Below are 22,661 nucleotides of genomic sequence, written 5' to 3' on the forward strand. Positions count from 1 at the left end.
AGGCTCCCCCCCCCCCCGTGTAGCCTCCTGCCTCAGCTGCCAGGCCCACGGGCTGGAGAGGAGGGGGTGGGGGCGAACTGGGAGCCCACTCCTCCCCGCACGAGGCAGTCCTCCCTCTTCCTCGGGCATCTCCTTCCACCTCTGGCACCGTTGGCACAGACACCTGCAGGAATCCGACGTGCCTGGGGCGCTGACCCCGCTGTGCCACTCACTGGCGAAAGGCAAGTCCCAGGCCTCCCTGAGCCTCAACATCAGCATCTGAAAAATGGGCGTCTTTAGATCCCCCAGCCAGTGTGGCTGAGAAGATTAAAAGAGATGACGGGCCCTGGCTGGTGTGGGTTGGTCGGTTAGAGCTCATCCTGTACACCCAAAGGTTTCGGGTTCAATCCCCAGTCAGGGCGCCTGGCTAGGTTGTAAGTTCCATCTGTGGGCGGGGCGTGAAAGGGAGAAAACCAATTCGTGTTTTCTTCTCACATCACTGTTTCTTTCTCTGTGTCTTTCTCCTTCTCCCTCCTCCCGCCTTCCTGTAGCTCTAAAACCAGTAAACATATTTTAAAACTAAAAAAAAAAGAGTCAATAAATGTTCCTACTCCTCATTCCCCACCCCCACCCCTGCATAACATGGGAAGAAAAATGCCAACCCCCCCCACCCTAATGTAGCAACCAGAGCGCATGCTCTCTGTCAGCTCTAAAATGCTGTGCGAATTTTCTTATCACAGCAACAGTGGACGTCGACATGGATAACAACGGTCGAGTCCTGTGAGGGTTGGACTCTGTGTCCCGAGTGTCCCGCACTGTGCGAAGTCAACACCTTTCCTCCCGTCGTCTGCCTGGACCCTCATATCAGCTCCATCCGTGGGTGCCGTGGTCGTTAGGAAGTGGAGCCAGAGACAGGTTGCGGAACCTGTTAAGATCATGGAGGGAGGAGGGAGCGGGCTAGAAGTGAGGCTGGATCTGACCCAGCCCAGGGTTTGCACACCGCACGGCCGAGTCCCCCTGCCCTCGTTAGCAGTACGCTATTTTTTATGGAGGCTCTAGGTCCCAGCCTCACGCCCTGCCCTCTGCCCTGCCCCTGGGGGTCTAGTTCTGCCCAGGAGCCAACCACCATCCCCCCATGATGCCCATCTCAGGGCCAGTGCACCGAGGTGCTGGCAGAGGCCCAGATGGCCAGTCCTGGGAAGGCCACAGTGACCCTGATCCCATTGGTCCCAGCAAACGCTCACTGGCAGCCCGCCATTGGGTGGAGAGCCAGCCACAGCCCCCTGCTTCCTGCCTCTCCCCATCACATTGGGTACTGCTGGACCCAACAGTGCTGGACGAGGTCTGGGGGAATGTGTCTCGTTCCCGCGATGACCACGCCATCTCTGCCTGGCATCCACTGTGCCTGAAAGGATGGGAAGACTTCCAGCATTTTCCAGATGCTGAAAACTTAGTGGGGGGAGAGAGGGAAAGTCAGGTGAGTGAGAAAGCCCAGGGCATTGCTGGAATCGGTGAAGTCTGGAGAGAGATGTAATATGGATGAGGCTGGTACCTAACAGCTCTGAATGCTAAACGGCTCACCTGCTCCACAGAGGCATCTCGACTTCACTCCATGCAGGACCGTGGGGACCGTGCCACAGGAGACTGACACTCGAAGTGATGACTTTTAGGAAGGGAACGTGAGGTGCCGTGACAGGGATTCATTCACCCCTTGCACAGACATTTATCGAGTGCCCACTATGTTTGTGAAGACCGACAGTGTCTTCACCCCGGTGGAGCTTACCTTCCAAGGGGAAAGCGCACCCCACACTGGGCCGGCTGGGAGGGTCAGAAGAGCTCTCAAGGGGGTTCGATTCTCCTCTTCCCACATTCCTATTCCTCCTCTCCAGCTCATGCAACCTCATCTTCCACCTGGCCCTGAGATTGCAGACCCCGCCCTGGAAACAGGTCGCCTTCTACCTGGGCAGCTCCCAGAGACCCGGAGCCACAGGGGACCCCAGCCTCCTTCCGGGAACTCTGAGCCCCTCCCTGTGCCCCAGACTCCTCTGCCAACACGCTGGCTTCTCGCTGGTCCGTGACCAGGTCCTACTGGCCCGTATCTTAGATTTCAATTGTGGTAAAATCCGTGTACCATAAAATTGATCATTTTAACCATTTTTTAAGGATACGCGCCTCATTGTGCAGCCAGTCTCCAAACCTTTTCATACCCTCTAACCCACAACTCTCCACTCCCTCCCCCTGCAGGCCCCTGGCAACCACCATTCCCCTTTCCGTCTCTATGAGTTTGATGGCTCTGGGAACCTCATAGTGGTGGAGTTGTACAGTATTTGCCTTCGCGTGACTGGGCGAGGTTCACCCATGCTGTAGCACGTGTCAGAATTCCCTTGCTTTTTAAGAGCATGTAACATAATTCCACGTATGGAAACACTACATTCTGTCTATCCATTCCTCCATCACTAGACACTTGCGTGGTTCACACCCATTGGCTGCCGTCGCTTTGAGTGTCTGCTTTCGGTTCTTTTGGACACGTACCTAGAAGTGGTGTTTGTATTTCTAATTTTTTGGTGAATGCTTGCCAGTGTTTTATGTTGAACCAGTTAGTGTAAAAAATGCACACTTGGCCATCTCCAAAGAGCACGCACAACAGGTCAAAAATCCATCTCTCGCCCGTGAACCATGCAAACAGGTCGCACACATCTCAGGAGGCTTTGCTTTTCAGGCTGAAGCCCCCAGGAGCAGCTGCTGCCTGCCCCTCCCCTGGAAGGAGAATTTTCAAACAGTGGTTCAAGTCTGCTCTCTTGGCCAGGGACAGGGACAATCATTTGTTGCTTCAGGTGGCCCTGACTGGTGATGTCTGTGTGTGAAGCCTGGGGAAGTCCCAGGAGCCATTCAAACCCATGGGCCTGCATCAAAGTTAAATGGCTCTAACCAGCAGCAAACAGATAAAGCGCCATTAACCTCTTCTAGACCATGTGGCCCAGAGTTTCCCCACTATTGACATTTGGGGGCCAGAGAGTTTTGCTGGGTGGCGGGTGGAACGTGCCCTCTGGATTGTGTGAGGCTGAGCGGCGTTCTTGGCCCCTACCTTTTAGATTCCAGCAAATGTGACAACCAAAAATGTCTCCCTGGGGGCGGCAGCGCAGAATCACCCCTGGTTGAGACGCATTGCTGTGGCCAGAGCACCCTTCGTCAGGGGCCACAGTGGACACTGGTGGTTAGGCGACAGTGAAAGTGTGTACATCTGAGCTAAAGCCAGCTGGGGGTCACCAGGTCAAGCACATTTGCAGAGAGAAGCACTGACCAGGACCATTGCGGTCCAGCAGGCAGCTCTGCAGAAGTTTCCTCTGAGGTTGCACTTGAAAATGGACTTGAGATCCAAACCCATGCACGAGACTGCAGGGGGCAGATTTGGCCTTCAGAACAAAACCGGCTTTTCTGGGCCGTGCATGCAAATTGTTGCTGCTAAGTGCTGGTTATAAATGATTGTGAATTCTTCTTCGCTGCTCTCGAAAGCAGGCTTTCATCACAGCCTCCGTTGCTCCCTATGTGAGTTGAAATGCGTGAGCCTGGATTTCAGTTACACCTCAGGAATGGGGCTGTCTGTGACGTGGGGTGCAGGTGGCCCTGTCGACTCTCCCATTGACCAACCCTGCCCTCAGCACACGTGCTAAGTGGGGAGGAACGGGGATCTCAGAGGGGCCTCTGGGTTCTCACTTCAGCCCATGGTTTCAGCATTCAGAAATCCATGCAGCTGTTCAGACGCATTACCTGAAGTGTAGCTGCATCAGGTCCCAGGCTTGGTCTGCTCTGTACAGACCATGGGGCCCCCCCACTTTACACTGAGCCCTGTGCCACCAAATTGCCAGAGCTGGATGCCACCACCACTGATGGTAGCATTGCATCAGTCCCAGCAGGGGACAGCACAGAGAGTCCTGTCTCACAGTCACATCAGCCAACAGGTTCACGGGCCAGCAGTAGGTCTCCAGTAGATTAAGCCAGGAGAGTCAGGTACAGTCTCCCCCTTGGGACATGGAGCAGAATGGAAGGGGCATTGGGGTGGAGAGGCTGAAGCTGAACGCCAAGTTTGTCAAACTTCCATCTAGCACAGGAGTTTAGAGCACAGACTCTGCCCTGCCAGGGTCCACGTTCCAAACCTAGTATGGCCATCGTGTTCCCCTGGGCTGGTCACTTCCCCCTCTGCACCTCAGATTCTCCACTGTAAGTGGAGCTAATGGCAGACCCACCCCCAGAGGATTTTGCGAGCACTCAATTTGCATATGGGAAGCACGAGAAAGCTCCCTCCGCATTCCAGACGCAGTGTGTAAGCCTGTCTTCCAGCGGTGCAGCCTCCAGCAAGGCATCCGAGGTTCTTGGAGCCTCGGTTTCCCGCTGTGTAAGGCGGAACCAGCCCTGCCTTCTGAAGAGGGGGAATCAGATAAGAAAACAGATGTGACGCGTGGGGTCCAGCACCTGGCACGTAGCAGGTGTTCGGTAATTGGCAGGAGCGATTTTTATTGACAACATCATGTCCCCGGCTTCTAATGCCTCTTCCTTGTCACTACGTTGCTTCCTCTGGCTGTTTTGTGCTTTCAGCCACTGTAGGTCCTTTCCATCAGAGAGGCCAGGCTAGGGGACAGCTGTCTGCCAGATCAGTGCCCTGTGTGAGCCCAGAGGTTGCTGATACTCCCCGCCCCCATCTCCTTGGCATTTCCTCTCCGGTGACAATTTCCATGAAAAGCAATTATGGCCGCTGAGCAGTTAATTAGAGAATGGCTCCATTTTCCTCTTCCAGCTGTGCAAATGTCGCAGCTGGTTTCCCATCCCTGAACACAGCGAATCCTCAGGAGGCACTCTGCCCATTGCTGGGGCAGAGATAGCGCCTCCTGTCAGTACGGAGAGGCTTCCAGCCGCTCCCTCCGGGGGCATGGCTCGGTCCCTAACTTGCCGGGTGACCCTGGGCCAATACTTCATCTCTCTGGGCTTCGTCTTCATCAGAAAACAACTAATAATAGGAGATCCCCAACCCTGTGTTAGGACTTGCAGGAGCCAAGACAAAGCGAGGGCATGGCCCCTCTGCTGTTATTCAGAGGAGGGTGAACGGGGTTGGAATTCAAGGGCTGTGGCTTCTCACCCAGGCAGGGTGACCTCAGACAAGCCACCCCACCTGCCCAGAACTTGTACTGCACGTCTATAAAGTAGACATGACACACATGAATCAGTTGTTTGTGTTCCTAGCTATTTATACCCCGCCTGCTTCCAAAAAGGATTCGAGACAGCTTGTAATCAGAGGCTGTGAAAATAGACATGGAAAATCAAAGACCAGGAGGACAGAGAGGAAGAGGCCAATATACCAGCCACATGGACCAACATAGTTTCTGTGGTTAATCTGACCCTTTTTGCCTTGGGTCCCAGGAAGCTCGGGGCTAAATTTATTATTCCGGAATTGCACAATCCAGACAATTACCTGTTTAAAAGAAAGGCCACGCTTACCCGTTGTTCAAGGGACACAAGCCTTTTTCCTGGAATTAAATTCTGAAAATAATCAGCAAAGATACCAAGCCTCGGAAAGTGGTCTATAAATGTTAGTCTTTATATCGATTCACTCAGTAACTATTTATCGTGCAGGTGTTGAGAATGTTGGGGACAAGGGGTGAACAAGCTCACCAAGTAGCTGCCCTCACAGAGTATATTTCGGTGAATGAAAACACACGAAATGTAATAAACAACACCAAGTAAGTAAACAAGAAAAGACGAGAAAATGTGAGGCTCTGGAAATGGTAGGGTAGGGAGGAGAGCGGGGATGCTACCTTGGAAGGTCAAAAAAGCATCTTTGTGAAAGTCGCTTTGGAGCTGAGAGCTGAATGGCCCACCAACAGAAGCCTTGACTGCATTTGAGGAGAGAGAATATTGCAAGCAGAACAAGCAAGTGCAAACGTCCTGGGGACGGAGGGAGAACTTGGCACTTCAGAGAAAGGGAAAGAAGCTTGATGAGGCATAAAATGAGAAGGAATAAGACAAGGTTATGGGATGAGAGCTGAGAAGCTAGGTTATGGAAGTCAGAAGTTTTCACTCCGGGCTTTGCACTCGAATCATGGGGGGAGCTCTCCAAACCACACCACACTCGAGCCCCGTCCTAGAGGTTCTGAAGCAACTGGTCTAAGGTAGGCTCCAGGTGACGGCATGTTTCAAAAGCACCCTGAGTGATTCTACAGAGCACCAGGGTGAGACCAGTGATGACAGACCTTGTGCACCCTTCTGAGGAATCTACCCAATGCAATAGAATCCACAGAAGGAATTTGAAAGTCTTCTTTGCTGTGGGGTGGACTCTGGATCGAAAATAGGGCAAGAGTGGAAGGAAAGGCAGGGCATGTCCAGGGAGCCCAGAGTATGCAGGGCAAATATTTTTCCAGGGTCTTCGTTTATGTAACTAATTTGAGCCATGCCGAATCAATGAGTCAGCCCCATTCGGGTGGCCAGAATTTACAGGATCCTGGGACAGAAACACTGCACTGGCCAGTGTGAGTGACCTGCTTGCCACATAGGCCTCCTGGGTCCATGGCCAGGCCGTGGGCCCCAGGACAACCATAGGTGTGATTTCAGGAAGTCCTTGGGGCATCTGGTCTACCCAATGCGTGTGATGGATAAGAATGGAGGATTTGGATCTAGCATCTAAAAAAGTCCCTGTCTGGATTCAGGGTGCCCAGTGGCACTGCTAGGCCCAGTTGCTTCCAGGCATTAGGAGGGGACTTAGACTTCACAAAGAGACAACAAAAAGACTCCAAAGCATGGGACTCCCCGAGGCCCAGGGCCCAGGACGGGTGTTAAGGATGGCATCAGGAGGGGAGGGGTGAAAGCAGACTGGGTTAGGGTAGTTGCAGAGCATGGAGAAAAGCGGACTCACCCAGGGATCTAGAATAGGCTAAGGGGGCAGAGCCGTTCTCAGGAGCAGAATTTATGACAACAGTAGTCATCAGGGCTGCTGAGAAATACTTGGCTTGCTTGTTCGGGGGCAAGTGATAGAACCACATTTCTTCACCTACCTGAACTTGTGCACAGTGAGTGGCTTTGGCCAGTGTAACAGGAGGGAAGTGATGTGTCACTTTGAACAGACATGTTGAGGCAACTCATAGTTTGCAATGCTTTCCTATCTACCTCTGTGAGATGGAGCCTCCATGAATGGGGGTCCCCAGAGTGGCTATGTTGAACAGAAGTGTCCCCACCCCCTGTGGACATGGTCCATGAGTGAAAACTCAGCTTTGCTCTTGGAAGCCTCTGAGATCAGGGGCTGGGTAGGTATTTGTTACTGCAGCATAACCAAGCCCATCCTGACTAATGCTGTGACTTTTGAGTGACTGAGGCTGGGATTTCTCTCATAGTTTCCTCTTATCCTTGGCCTTTCCAGCCTTACCTGGGACAAAGATAAGGATACTGGGGGGGCCATATTCTGGGCCTTCAGTGGTCCCCGGAATGGGAACAGGCTGGTAGAGAACACGTGCATGGCCCCCTGCAAGCTGGCCAGCCCCAGGCTCCCGAGCCCCACCCTGACTGTGGGTTCGTTAGATGAAAGTGCTATCACCTGTCAGACAAACTGCTAGAACTGTGATAAATTAATGATCAAATGGTACAGTCGGCGCAGCTACTGTACCGGCTCGGCTAGTTACAAGCCCTTAAAAAATGCAGCCAGCATTAAAAAAAAATCAGGTGTTAAAGGAAAATGTCACCCAGCTTTTCAAAAGGGTTTCTTTTAAAATGACCACAGACGGCTTGGTTTCAGGGTCTTTATTTGATTTCTGCAGCTTATATTTTGTTTTGTTGTTCACAAGGTGTAAAAGGGGGGGGGGTTGGTGCAGAGAGAACAGAGGGAAGGTTGGAATTTCTGGCAATTTTCACCAGCCTCCGGCCCTGCGGAGCGTTTGACAGGGAATTTGCCTGTTTTGATAAACACGGGGGAGATTCTTTCCGGGGCCTGGCCGGAATGATGTCTGACCAGTAATTACGATACAAACATAACAGTGTCCGTTATTTTGAACCAAGATCTTTGCTTTTCTTCTTTCATTTACTCATCCTCATGGCTGCAGAAGATGGATGTCAATATCCCCATCCATCAGACAAGAAAACTGACCCTCAGAAACTTGCTGTGGTTAATATTCTTTGAGTGCCACCTATGTATACGTTATATGCACCACCTCACACAAACGCCACCAGAGCCCTGACTAGACTCCCAGGTGACTGCCCTTTTAGGGGAGAAAAAAGGCAGGACCAGAGAGGTTAAGCGACTTGCCCACAGTCACACAGCCAATAAGTGGTAAAAGGAGGGATTCCACAGTGGCTTCTGGCTCCTGGGACTCCAGAATCTCATTCCTGGGGGTCTCTGTTGAGGGGGCAATTTCCAAAAAAGAGAGAGGGGGCACACTGCTCTTGACTGAAGGTGCAAAGCTGGACTCCCAGGCGTGGTAGGTTCTCAAGACATAAATGTACAGGTTTCCTCTGTGAGGGAGTCAGCCCCCCCTGGCCCTTCCACCTACATTTTTATGAGCTTAATTTATTCTTTTTAATATAAAATCTCATTACCTGAACATGATACCAGCACTTCCACTTTATCTTTGATATAAGAACAGAGAGAAACCTAAATCAAACCTTTAAATAAAGTCTATAATCATGCTGCATTTCCACTTGCTTTTCAAATTTCTAAACAAAATTAAGTCGAAATACCTTGAGGAGAGTAGCGTGGAGAGGGAAGTGGAGCAGGAGGGGTGGGGGGACCACGCACGTGGCTTCCCTGGGCGGCCACGGGGGATGTGGTTACTCGGGAAGAGGAACTCGGTCTGCCTGGCGCTCGGCTGCTGCTATATTCCGGCTCCCTGACCCCAGGTTTGGAGAGGAAATCAGAGGACGTGGGCCTCAGACCTGTGCGTGCCTGGGATTGATCTCAAAACGCCATTCGCCTCACCTTGATGTAGTTTTCAAGGCATTTCCTATCCAGCCATTAATTTTCATAAAGGGGAAATCGACGATTAGTTTAAAAAGACACAGTCAGGGGTTTTTATTCCCCAAGAGCCTGGGGTGGGCAAGTCGAGGTTGGGGGGCAGGGGGAGGGGTGTCTTGGCAGCTAAAGGTGGAAGGGGTTCCTGGGAGGAGGCAGGTTGGTCTGGGCTAGGAAGGAGCTGGTTGCCTAACTGAGGAAGGTTCATTCTGCAAAGAGCCGTAGTCTGAGCATCTGAGGGATAGAAGTGAAGAGACAGCAAGGCCCCCCGAGGCCACAGCTGCTTGGACAGGCCAGTGGGCACAGGCCAGCCCCTTGAAGGACAGAGGTGCTGCTCAGCAGGTCACCAGGCTCACTTTACTGGGAGGAGGGCCCAGGCTCCCGAAAGTTGGCCTCTTGTCTAAGGTCACACAGATTCCACCTGTGTTGGTCACAGGCGCAGAACAATGTCACAGAGGGGGAAGCAGCTCGGACTGGCGGTCGGCCTGGGTACCAGGACAACTGTGCCGCTTGCCTGTCAGGTAACCCTGGGCAAGGCAAGTCAGTGCTCGGGGTCTCCCTCAGTGTTCCTGCTTGTGAAATGGGAATGAATACTCCCCACTGCACGTACAATTATAATCACCTACGGAAGAGTGCCCGGCCCTGTTAAATCTGAGCACAGAAGAGCTGGGTCCCTTCTTTTCTTTCTTTAGAACATCCCTTATCCTTACACCAAGTCTGACCTCTTCCAGGAAGCCTTTCTCGATTACTGATGATGGATCTAAAATGTTCCAGGTTGGAATTTCTTCAGACCTTAGGTAAACAGCGTGCAGCATGGTGGAGTGAAGGGAACAGGCAGGCTGTGGTCCCAGCCTGCCCGGTCCCACACTCCAGCTCTGCATGTGCCCAGTCATGACCTTGGGGAAATCATGTAACCTCTGGTGCCTCTGTTTCTGTCCTATAAAATGGGGGAGGGCAGATTTTAATTCCTACTTTACAGATATGGTTCAGATTAAATTAGTTCATTGCTGTTAAACAGCTTAGAAAAGTGCCTGATACATAGCAAACTACAATAAGGGTAACTAAGAATATTACCGATATTATTGGTGTCATTCTCAAAGCAGCTCAGACGCCTATGCCTGGGTGTTTGTGTGTGTGCACATGTGTGCGTGTTAGTCTCACGCCTATTACTGTGTGTGTGTTAGTTTTGCACAGGTGATGTTTTTATTGAAGTATCTTATACAAACAGAAATTTAAACATGTCAAAATGCACAGCTCCAAGAATTTCCCCACAGCAAACACCTGTGTAGCCAGCTTCCAGATCAGACACAGAACAGTGCTGACCCCTCGGAAGAGCCCCCTGGGCATACACCCCGCCCCCCAGCACCCCCAAGAATCAGCATCTCCTGGAAGTCGCACCAGAGTAGACGAAACACAGGAAGAAGCCAGTAGGACGGTCAGTTGTAAACAAATACTTTCAAGTGTGTAGTAGCAGTTCCCGGCTGGAGGGACTGCAGTGACAGTCCGCACGGATGTTCCCCAGGGTCACACCCACATGCCGCGGCTGTCAGACTCCCCCTTCCTGTCCCCTGGACTTCCCCTTCCACACAGGGTGCGGGGGGAAGGCAGTTGGCTGAGATAGCCTCTCACAGCTCTGAGGGTAAATTTGGTCATTCGCTGACTTAAATATTCATTGAGTGCCTACCATGTGCCAGGCGCTGTTCTAGGGACTTGAGAGACAACGATACACAGAACAGATCCCCGTCCATGTTCTCGCAAATTCTACGTTCCAGCAGGAGGAAATGGACAAGAAGTAATCAGAAGAATAAATAAGTGATTACATGTGATTCTAGGAGAGTGCCCCAGCCAGAAAAGACACAGCAGCTGCCCCGTATCACGATAACCTTCCTTCTCCACGGCCCACTGCTCTGTGTCAGGCCAGGCACAGGGGGCTTCCACACTGATTTTCCTGAACCCTGTTCCCTGGAACGTGAGTGTCAGAGCATCTCCCAAAGGAGAGAAGGGTGCCGATAGGGGTTTGGCCACCTGTATCCTTTTTTCCAACTTGTTTTAATGAGGACAAAATACTTCAGACACACAAAAGGGAGAGAAATAGAAACAAGCAAGCCGAGCTAGCGGGGTGGTGTTGGAGCTCTCTGACCCCCATCCCCGACTGCCCGGAGGTTGATTTCTCCTCCTGGGAGCTCTGCCCCCCACCCCATGCTCTGTGGATTTGAAGGAACCAGTTCCCATAGCCCCTCGCACCTATCATTTTCCTGAAAATGAGCTCTTTGCCTTAGGGGTCTCCTGCTTTCTGCCCAGAGAACCATCTCATCAAATGCACGGAGGCCTTAGAGGGGTTCTCTCTGCAGGAGGAAAATCCCACTGCCTGCCTCTCCTGCAGGTAGGAGGCCGCGCTAGGCAGATGCGGCCTCGGCCCCGACCCAGTCTGGGTGGAGGAGGAGAGGAGAGGGTGGTGGGCGGTGGACTAAGTCAGGGGGACCCAGGAAAGGGCTGACCTGCACTATCTTAGAGGGGAGCCAGCTGACAAAAATGGTCCTTGCGTAACAGCATCAGGTGATAGTCTGAATATAATGAGCACACCTCTTGGGCCCCTACCAGCCTTCAGGAGCAAACTCTGGGTGGCCCACGCTGGGTTCAGCTTTCCCCTTTCATGGCTCCAACTGTGGCAAACCAGGGGTCCTAAGCATGGCCTGGGGCTGTGAGGTCGGGGGGTGGGGTGCTCAGAGCCTTCAGATAACAAGAAATCGCCAGCTGGCTGACACATTTTACTATCGTAACAAACAATGTGACCTGAGCTAGGACCGCGGAAGGAGACATGGGCCTTGATTGCAAAGAGCCAACAATGGCCCTGGAGGAAGAACTTTCATGCAGGACGCATACTTGAGTCCAGAAACTTCCAGCCCATCCTGAGTTTTGAGGGTCCAGCTTTACTCAAAGAACAGGTAAAAAGGCAGTTTGTCCACCTACCAGGCGATGTCCGGTGTGCAGTGGGCATTGGTTATATGATGGCCACCGTACTCCACAAACGGATTTGTTAAAAACATAGGGTGTTTTCCTAAAACGCTGTCGTGGGTTGTTAAGATTTCTAACTGGGGGAGTTGCCCGTAGAAATGTGAGCTCCCGGGTTCTTTTAGAACAGCAGACTATGGTGTAGCGGGGAGCCCAGCGCCAGCCCTCCGTGGTGCCTGTAGCAGGGTGGGGGCTTCTCCTCCCGATGACGTGTGCCCTCGGGTCCCCCTGGGGCCTCCGCCACCCACATTCTTCACTTATGTTTCCTGCCTGACCTTGAGTTTGCCACTTGCAAAAATTTGTAAACAGCAGAGCATTTGCAGCCAGAAGATCTCGGCTAATATCCTAATCCTGCCCTTCCCAAACTCCTGTAATTTCTCGGAATTTCAGCTACTCCACCTGTGAAACGCTGCTCATAATCATTTCTTCTTCAAGGGATGGTGCAAATCCCTGAGAGTCAGGGCCACAGGAGGGTAAAGAGCAGAGGCATCGGAATCAGAATGCATTTAAATCCTGAATGTGTCACTGCCCGACTGCATGACCTTGGACAAATCCCCTCACCTCCCCGTGCCTCATTTTCCTCCTCTGTAAAATGGACACAATAAAAGGTTGACCTGACAGGCAGCTGAGAGGATTCTGCCACAGCATGGATGGACCTGGAGAGTATTGTGCTAAGTGAAAAGAGCCAGTCAGAGAATGACAAGCACCCTCAGATCTCACTTGTACATGTGGAATCTAATGAACAAAATAAACTAACAAACAAAATAGAAACAGACCCACAGATAGAAAGAACAGACTGATGGTTGCCAGAGGGGAGGGGCGTTGGGGGGCTGGGTGAAAATGGTGAAGGGATTAAGAAGTACAGATTGGTGGTTACGGAATAGTCATGAGGATGCAGAGTACAGCACGGGAATACAGTCAGTAATACCCTAATAACTATGTGTGGTGCCAGGCGGGCGCTTGAAATATGGGGGAGATCACTTTGTAAAGGATACGATTGTCTAACCACTTGGCTAGGCCCCTGAAACTAATACAAAATGGTATTGAATGTAAACAGTAATTGGAAAATGAAATTAAAAAAATAAAATAGCGTGGCGGGTACCTGAATACTCAGTATTTACTGTGTCTTTGCTTGTGGGTGTGTTACTCGGAGACAGGGGCCCCGCCCTGGGCATCCACAAGTCTCACAGAGGCTGGCTCTCTGCAAGACATCCGTCTGCTCCTCCGGAGGCCTCCTCACCCAGACTGGGGGTTCTCTAAGGGCGGAAGAGTCTGCATCTTCTTGCCTACCGTAGTGACAAGTCCGGTGCCGGGGACTGCTTGTTGGCTTTCCCTGGTCGAGGTCACTCACTCCTCACCCCACTTGCTCTGTGGACAGCTGGGAGGGGCCTTCTCTGAAGGAGCTGTGTGAGAATGGGGGTCCCACATAGCCTTCCCCAGCAGGTCTCCCCGTGTGGGTCTGGGGGCTCTGGGACTTGAGGCCTGGGGGCAGCAAGCAGCCTTTTCCTGCGGTGCTTTGCCAGATCTGCCCTGTCTGATGGCCGCCACTCCAGGTCCACACAGGGTGCCTCAGAGTCATCTAGGAACCCGGAGCAGCGTCCAGATGGGACGGAAGCCTGTTTTTACCCGCTATTGATTTCCCTCACCCAGAAACCGTCATTACCCTGGTGTAAAATGGCAGTTCCCCACGGCAAAAGCCTTCTGGCTGCTCTGGCCGATGGGTGCCAAACAAACTGCTCCAAGCCACCAGGCGGGAAAACCAGAATAACTTTACAAGACAGCCGTCGGGCTCAGCCCTACTGGGGCTCTTGGAAAAAAAGCTAACTTTGAGTCTTTCTAACATTATCCGTAGCTTTTCTTGACTTGTCTTTTTTGAAACAAAGATGAAGCTAGTCTCTAATTGATCTGTGTCTGCGTTTCTTGGCTCTGCCTGGCAGCTGGACAGAAACACGGGGCCTTTGCCAGGGTTTAAGCCCAGCAGATGCTCTTTGTCATGGGGCTCTTGGTGACCCGGGGCTCTGGGCTCACAAAGGAGCCACAGGGGTTTCTCTAGACCAGACACTCCTCCTGGTAGACCAGGCGGGGACCAAGGAATAGGGGTAAGCCTTATTCCCTTGCACGTTAAAGCCAAACTCCTTCGCCCTGTCTAACTCCCTGAAATCAACCGTGCTCTTCTGCATGGGTAGAGGAGCAAGCTCACCCCTCACACATCCAGCCCTGCCCTGCACTGTGGGAGTCAGCAGGGGGGATGTGCAAACCCCTCTCACAATGGCACAGGCTAGGTAGCTGGGCAGCGTGAGTCCAGTCCCGTGGTGTGGTGCTGGTAAATGATCGACAACCCATTTTCTGGGGGAGGGCAGTAACCCTCATTCCTCGCATTTGCTGATTCCCGTGGTGTAAATATTACTGCTGTGGCTGATCTCAAGGCAGCAGCCAGACTCAATGCCGCGTTGGGCAGAGATACACGATGCGTGCGCTCAGCTCACGGGCTGGTGTGCACCGGCTCCGGCTCACCGCTGGCTCCAGCTCCCCCACGGGCTGCTCTGTCGCCTCGGACAAGTTACTTAACCTCTCTGTGTCTCAGTTTCCTCAAGTGTGAAACGGGAATAAGGATAGTGCCAACTTCTTAAGATTAATGTAAGATTTAAAAGGTAAGTTCCTGGAACACTCTTGGAGCTGTGCCTGGTACCTGGTAAGCAGTCAGTAAGTGTTGGGCGTGACTATTATTATGGGGTTATTATTATTGTGAAGGTCGTAACTGAGTTGGCAGGGTGACACTTGTGTGTGCACATAATGGACATGCACGCAGAGAGAGGTACAACACAGGGCATCACTAACCTGGGAAAGGCCAGGCAGGGAGAGATAAGCATTGGGTGGAGCAGTCCCCGGAGGCTTCTTGGAGGAGGTGAGAAGAAGAAAAGAAGTGAGCAGAAGGCTGGGGACCAGAACACAGAGAGAGGGGCACGTGAGGGCTCAGAGGCAGATGGTGGGAGTCCAGGAGACAAGGGGTCAGCACAGAACGCAGGCCCAAGCCCATCATACATGTGGGCACTGATGCATGAGGGCTGAGCCTCCTGAAACTCCCAACAGCCGGGTCTGGAGTGGAAGTCCAGACCAGGGGGAGTCTGGACAAAGCATCCACACCCTTGGGCGCCTCAGGTAGGCGATGTCCCAGAGAACTGGCCTCAGGAGCAGACACTGTAGCCCCGATGCCCAGACTCTGCTGCTCCGGCACAGCCGGCTGCCCTGACTCGGTAATTGCGAGTGATAATTATTGAGTGTGCACAAAGGCCTGGCTTGTTTGCTCTCGGGGGTGGGGGCCCGGGTGGCTTTGTTTGGGCCGGGAATTGTCGTGGGGCCTCTGTTTAGCCAGCGCTGTCTCCTCTTTGTTAACATTCCTCCCAGACTGTGGCTCCTCTGGGGCTGGAGAAGAGGGAGGGGAGGCGGCACCGGTGTCCTCTGGCTTCCGTGCCCGCTCCCAGCCCCTCCCACCCCTGGGAAACCTTGGCCTTGCTTTCTCCTCCCCAGCCCGCCCCACCGGGGACAGGAACGTGAAGCAGGCGATGGACAGGCCCAGAAATAACCCTGCTCACCTGGCAGGTGCAAGCCCCACATCTCAGGCAATTGCCTTAAACACGGGGCCTTTCCCGTTAGCCATTGTGGGCTGAAAACAGTCATTAGCTGTCACTTTCTATGGAGGCCTTCCCTCTCTTTTGGGGGGTAGGGGCGATAATTACATACCTGGGCCATTCACCACCTTGCACAGCCCCCAGGACAAATGCTACCTAGGTCCTCTCGGCACTGGAGCCCATTCCCACCCAGCACTTACACGGCCGACAAATGAATGTTTTTGCCTGTCCTCGGTTCACATAAATAGCCACAAATTCCTATAATTAACTACAGTAAGCTAGGCTGGGATTAAAACAAAGACGGGCTTGTTTATGGGATGTTCTGAAACAAGCAATTTTCAACATTACAGTGTTAACTGCTGTCTCGGTCTTTGTTAAGCAAGGCACGGGCTGAGGGGGGGTGGGCAGGCCTAGTGGTGAGGGGCCCCAGCTGGGACCTGGGAAGGGGGTAGGGGTGATCGCTTCTGATGTTTCAGCCAAAAGCCCTTTGTCCGTGGGTCACTGGACCCCTAAGCCCCCAAGGCCCCCGGAACCTGCAGGGAAAGGCAGTGGCGCTGGACCATAGCCCAGGAGACGCTGCGTGCTCTTCCCAGATGAGAGGGTGCGAGGGTCCCCACAGGGCTACCTCTCTCGTTCCTGGCAAAAGTGTCTCCTTCCACCCACCCAGCAAAATTCCTGAAATCTCCACCATAAGGTGGTGAAGTGCGTTAAAGCTCTGGAGACCGACCGCCTGGCCCAGGCCTTTCTTTCCCAGCTGGGGAAACTGAGCTCCAACCTCACCAGTGCCGCTCTTATCTCCTCGGGGAGCCAATGAACAAGCAGGGCCTGGAACCCGAGGGCCAGCGAGCTCGGGCTGGTCCCGCCTGCTGTCTGGTTTTTGTTGTTTTTTTTTCCTTAAGGCTGATGAGCCAAAAATAGTGTTTACATTTTTAAACGGTTGAAAAAATTAAGAATAACATGACATGGCTTGTGAAAATTAAGTGAAATTTGCGTCCATAAAAAAAAAAAAGAAGGAAAGAGAAAGGTTTGCTGGAACGCGCCTCCCGTCCATTTCCCTGCTCTCTCCAGCCGCTTCCAGCTACGAAGGCAGAGAGGAGTGAGTGCCGGCTGGTCTCCCAGGGCCCGCAGAGCACAGACTGGCCCCTCCCGGAGAAAGTCTGCCGATCCCTGTCCTAGGACCTTCTATGCTGCTTTCTTTTTAAAAATGTTAAAGAGCAGAGTTTGTTTCAAGTTTGTTTTCTGTTCTGCGAGATCCTTTCTTCACACCAAATCTTGGGCAGACACTCAGTGTGCAACCCTTCACGGCGCCTACTCCGTCAAGCTCAGAGCGGGGAGTGACTGAGAACCTGGAGGAGACCTTGAGGACTCCCCGTGTAGGTGGATGAGTGTCTGAAACCCCCAGGTGCAAACAGCGTCTCCTGCCAAGGCCTCCTCGTCACCCCAGCTGTGGGGTGTCCACGTGGCCTATGTTTCAGCCCTCAGAGGAGAAGCCCCCTGGCAGACCCCAAGGGAGGAAATTGCCAAGAGACCTTTCTGACAGGGTGGCCTCACTGTGCATGGGTTGGGCAAGTAAATTGAACATTCAAGAAACATGCCCTGAGACCCCTCTGTGCCAGGAGTGGGCTGAGCTTGGGGGGTACAGATGAGACAAGGTCACAGCCCTTGAGGGGCTGACAGTCTAGCAGAGAGACAGAGGGTGAAGACATTACATAATTAAGGTCAAGTAGCTACTCATTATAAGGAAGGAAAATAACGTAGAGTAAGGGTGCAATACTAGATAAAGGAGTGAAGTAAGGACTCTAAAGAGTAACATTTGAGCAGGGAATTGAATGAATTATAAAAGAGTAGAGAAAAAATCCAGAGTTTGGACAAGGCTGGAGCAACCTGGCCCACGTAAGTCACCCAATAGAAGCTTCAGGTAACCCTGGAGAGAGGTAGATCGGACACTGAAAAATGACCTTGAGAATCTAGAAATTTGTGCTGGGGAGGTAGGAGGTGGTCTCTGCTGCAGACACAACCTTAAAACCCTGGTCATCCAAACCAGAGCCCTGGAGAAGAACCCCAAACACAGATGCTGGTCCCCACTGGCAAGATCCAACACCCTGAGGCACCGAGAAGCGAGAGAAGTGAGGAAAGGTCCCCAGCTCCCTGGGGGGCCCTCCAGGGAGGTGGCTGCTGCAGGCCATGGGCAGTGATTCCGGCTCACGCCTTGCCCCTGTGCCCCAGGTCTGCGGCCTGTGCACCTGTGTGGAATTCTCCACTGTTCTGCCCCTTCTACCCGTACTTGTTGATCTCGATGACTTGCCACTGTGGTGCTGCCATAAAGGCCGCTTGGTGTGCATGTGGCAGAGTGGCAGCACTCGTAAAAAGCCAAGAAGGAATTTAACAGCCACCCAGGGGGGACGAGGGCTCTCGCCAGGGCTGCCTGCTGGCCGAGAGGCACAGTGGCTGCAAACACATTCGTCCAGGCCCGATTCAGAACCCAGGGTAGGCTCAGAGCGGGCACGCTCTGGGAAGGCCGGGGAAGTCGGGCAGTTCCACATAAGGTGGCCTCTCTGGGTCTCTGCTGTCACCTCTGAAAAATGGGGCTGGGTGTAGTGATGACAATACAGCCTCTCAGGGTTGTCAGGAAGGGTGGAGGAGGTGACATGCATGGTTGTCACCTCTTTACGGGATGTGCAGGTGCTGACCGTGAAACTGGTGGCAGAGGCAGGGCAGCGAGAGTCGTCTGGCTACAGGACGGCCACGGGCTGTCTGAGCACCAAGGGTCTTGTCAGACAACAGGCTGCATGTGCAGAATGAAGACATGGCCACTGGAGCCAGGCGGCCAGAGTTCCAGGCCCAGGCTGGGCTCAAACTGCAGCCCTGAACCCCAGGAGCCTCGCAATTGGGGCCAAGTGGCTTCATTTCTCAGGCTCTCAGTTTCATCACCTATAATGTGGAGATAATAATGGGACTGACCAGGATTTCTGCCAGAATCACCTGGGTTAGTTACATAAATAAAGCAGTTAGAAAGTGCTCAGTTCAAGGTCATTCACAGGGACCATCTTGGCTGTGGGTTCCGAAATCAGGAGATAGCTGGGCACATGGGAGGGCTGTTCTCACTGGTGTCCAAAGCTGTTTGGGGAACCGGGGGCTGCTGGGGGCTTTGCTTCTTGCTTTTCCCCCTTCTGGCTTTTCCCCACCAGCAGAAGCTGAAAACTGGCCAGGTCTGCTTTATGTCATGGTTTGCTTCTTCACCCGGTTGTTTGCTAATGTTGTGTTTCTCCAGCTCCAGGTACAAGTCTAGACACAGAGGATCCGGTGGGGACAAACAGACCAGGACCCCTGCCTGGGGAGCTGACTTGTAGTGGGACGGGTAACAAGAAGTACATCTGCAGACAGATACATAATGTTATGCCGGGCAGTGAGTGACAGGCACTATGAAGGAAAGGAAAGCAGGTAAGGGGCTCGTGGTGGGGCAGGGTGGTCAGTGGAGGTTTCCCTGAGGAGGTGATGTCCGGGGATGTCTGGCCCTCAGTCTCCCAATAGGCAAGGCCTGTGTGACAGAGAGACCTGGGTGAGATGTTCTCTTTGGTCACTTTACCCACTGTGCTGCTTGCTGCCCTCTTGGGGACAGTGCTACTCCAGACCCTGAGGTGTGGGTCCCTCTCGAGCCCAGGGGCCGGTGAGACGCAGGCACCTGGCTCCTCTGAACCACGGCTGCAATCAGCCCTGAGGAGAAGTATTTTTTTATTCGGACCAAAGGTGCAATTAACGGCCTCCGCTTGGGCCTCGCCCAGCCCCGGGGCCTCTGCTCACGCCTGACCGACCGGCAGGAGGGAGGGAGGGAGGGGGCCCTCCCAATACCCCTCAGTCCACTGCCAGGGCTATTTTGGTGACTGTTATTTGGGCAAGGAGTGGGCTAGTGGCTTGTGGGAAGGAGGAAAGGAGGGAAGATGCTAAAAATACTGAGGCCAGACTGAGGTGACCAGCCTCTACCCTGTCCGGGGCCCAGCCTCCCTTCCTGGGTGAGAAGAGCCTCATTCTTGCCTCCCAGGACAGGCCACTGAGGGCTCAAACCCACCCTGGAGCCCTTGCGTTTTGGCTAATGCGAGTCATGGCCACCATTAGTTGGAAGGTCCAGGGGGTTAAGTGGCCTGCCAAGGTCACGCAGGTGATAGGTGAAGGACAAATGCCAGGGATGTTGAGAAGCGGCTGTAAGTGAAACAAAGCCCAGCCCAGTCCGTGTGGCATCCTCTCAGGATACAGTCCGGGGAGAAAGCTGCCTGATGACGTCACCACCCATGCCCACCAGCCTTTCCCCACCTCTGCCTCTTCTCCACACCTCGAAATCCCCTAAGCCAAGGTCTCGATCTCCAGTCATCCATGGTCTCTCTCCACTCCCTGTTCACTCCTCTGCTAAGCAAGGGAGGCTCAGGGGACCAGGGGACTTTTCTGAACCTTCCATCCCACCTTGATCTTGGGCGATCTCAGACGTCTCACCCAACTTCCAGGTCTCGGCTCTTTGCTCTGACCCCCTTGGAGACAGCCCTGTGGCTCCAACTGAAAGGGTCTGTGGTGGAAGGTCCAAGTCCAGGGCCCACCTCTACCGGAGAAGATGGGGAACACAAGGGGAGGGAAGCTAAGAGGCCCTTAACCTTGGGGTCCCGTCATTCATTCACTCACTCGCTGGTTCCTCTGGTCGGTCGTCCCTTAAACCCTCCCTGAGGGCACACCGTCTGCATCTAGGGCATCCTTCCAGGCACTGGCAATGCAGGGCCGACCCAACCAAATCCCCACCTGGGCATGGAACCGACATTGCAGGAGGAATAGACAGACAGGCAGGAATAAGGGAAGCCACGTGGTTGGAGAAGACAGGTGCCATGCAAGTACATGAAGCCGGGTGAAAGAAGGAGGGGTGTGTTATGTAGGCATGTGTGTGTGCATGTGTGTGTGCATGTGTGTGTGAGATTGTGCAGGGGGCTGGGAGTCGAGATCTGGGAAGGTCATATTTGAACCAGGATGCCAAGGAAGTAAGAGTATTGAGCCATTTAAACACGGTGGAAGAGCATTCTGGGAGCAGGTATGAGGTACAGTGTGCTGAGGGAACAGAAGGGAAGGAGAGAGAAGGGAAGATCTCAGCCCCCCTAGGTCCTGAGGGCCGAGGCAGCCCCTGCCCTCTCTGTCACCCATCGCAGCCCCCCGTCCCCAGGGCAGTCTTCTCTGTTGTCTGAGCTCCTGGTGAACCTTCACCCTACAATTACCATCCTCTGCCCAGGGCTATTTCCTGAAGCCTTGTAAATAGAACCTCTTTCAGCTCCACACACATTATGGTTTGTCTAAAACGGTGTCAAAGGAGCCAATTTTCCTGAACGGGGACCATTGACAGAGGTAAAGTTTACAGAGGATTCCCGCAGGACCTGGGCCTGCAGCAGTGCAAAACAAGGGCCCGGGTGATGCCAGCGAGGGGCCCAGCCAGCTCGACAGAGGGGCAGGCCCCGCGCTTCACTCCGGTGGCTTTTGTTTGGGACATGGCAATAAATAAGGGGGTGGGGCCCCAGCCAGGCCAGCGTTATCAGGCAGGGGCCCCTGCTCGGGCTCAGGGAGGGGCAGAACCCAGTGCCAGGCCGGCTTCCAAGCTCTCTCCCTCTCCCTGGACCTCTGTAAGCAGGCAGCAGCCACACCTGACCTGGCAGCCATCTTGCAGAAGTGAAGGAAGTTTATAATCCAAAAGGCGAAAGAGGTGGGAAGAAAAGTTGAGGTGGTCCCAAGTCTTCCCCATCCGTGGCTGCTGGGCCTGTGTGATGTTTGTTAATAGAGAAAGTGGCGCAGGGAGTGGCTGAGTGGGAGGTGGGCTGGATTGGGGTCCCCCTGTGAGGTTGAGGTTACTATCTCCATCCTACAGATGAAGAAACTGAAGCCCAGAGTGATGTCACCCATGCAATCAATCCTCAAGGTCACACATTTGATGAGGGGCAGAGGGAAGATCTGGGCCACTTCTGCCCGACCCCAAAGCCCATGAGTCTTCCACACTCAGGAGGCCTCCCTGTCCTGCCCCTGCTTTGCCTTTGCAAGTTCTGGGCAGGGCTCTCTGGGCAGGAACCTCTGTGACCTTGACCCTCCAGTGGCCCCAGAGGAGCATCTGGGCCAGCTCCGCAGCCCTGGCCCTTTGCAGGGACCGGGCCTGAAGCCTACAAGACAGATGCTGCCCGCTTTGGCTCAGGTTCCCGCCTCACTTACGCTTCTATGAATAAAGGCTCAGAGAGCATTTTAGGAACCAAAACCACCTAGTAATCTTCCCTGCTTTTTTTTTTCTAACGAGACAAAAAGCTAGAACAGATGTTCGTGGAATAAACCTTCAAGCTAGAAAAGTGCACTCGGTGGGATTATATAAAGATGACCCAGGAAAGAGAGGCCCAGGATTAGGCTCTGGATCCGTATTCACCTCAAGGTCATTTAATTCTCTCCACCTCAGTTGTACCGATTACCAGATGGGATGGGTGTGGCTATCTGCCCTGTTAATATCCCATTTGCCTCCAGGAAGAGTCGGGTGGAAAGAGGACACGGTGGTCAAGGCCATGGTTTGAGGACCCAACAGACCTGGGTTCAGGGTTGAACTCTCAGCTCCATCACCTCCAGGCGTGTGATCCTTGGAGTCTGAGAGCCAGTCCCCTCTCCAGGGTCCGGCCTCCTTGGCTGCAAAACGGAACCTACAACCTTGCCCTGCCTCTCTGCCAGGATCCCGGTGAGGGGCCTGAGGAGAGTGTACCCGGCCGTAGGGTTTTCCTCCTCCCTCTGGGGACTTTTAGTCGTTAAAGATCTTTTTTATACAAATAACAAAATCATGTCAGATGATTGAATCAAATCAAAACAAATAACAAAATGCTTTGTCCTCTGCTAATGAGAGCACTAGTAAGATGTGACTACTGTTCTAAGGAGAATTCAAAGAACCCACATACATGGGCGATTGAGAAGCTCAAATAAATTTACAAACAGATGCAAAATAATCTATGCCCATGGCCTGAATCAACTGCACTCCCACCCAGCAAAATTCATTTGATTCTTACAAACAAGAA

This window comes from Artibeus jamaicensis, unplaced genomic scaffold (assembly GCF_021234435.1).
Source record: "Artibeus jamaicensis isolate MK-2021 breed Jamaican fruit bat unplaced genomic scaffold, CSHL_Jam_final contig_3152, whole genome shotgun sequence".
NCBI classification, from domain to species: Eukaryota; Metazoa; Chordata; class Mammalia; order Chiroptera; family Phyllostomidae; genus Artibeus; species Artibeus jamaicensis.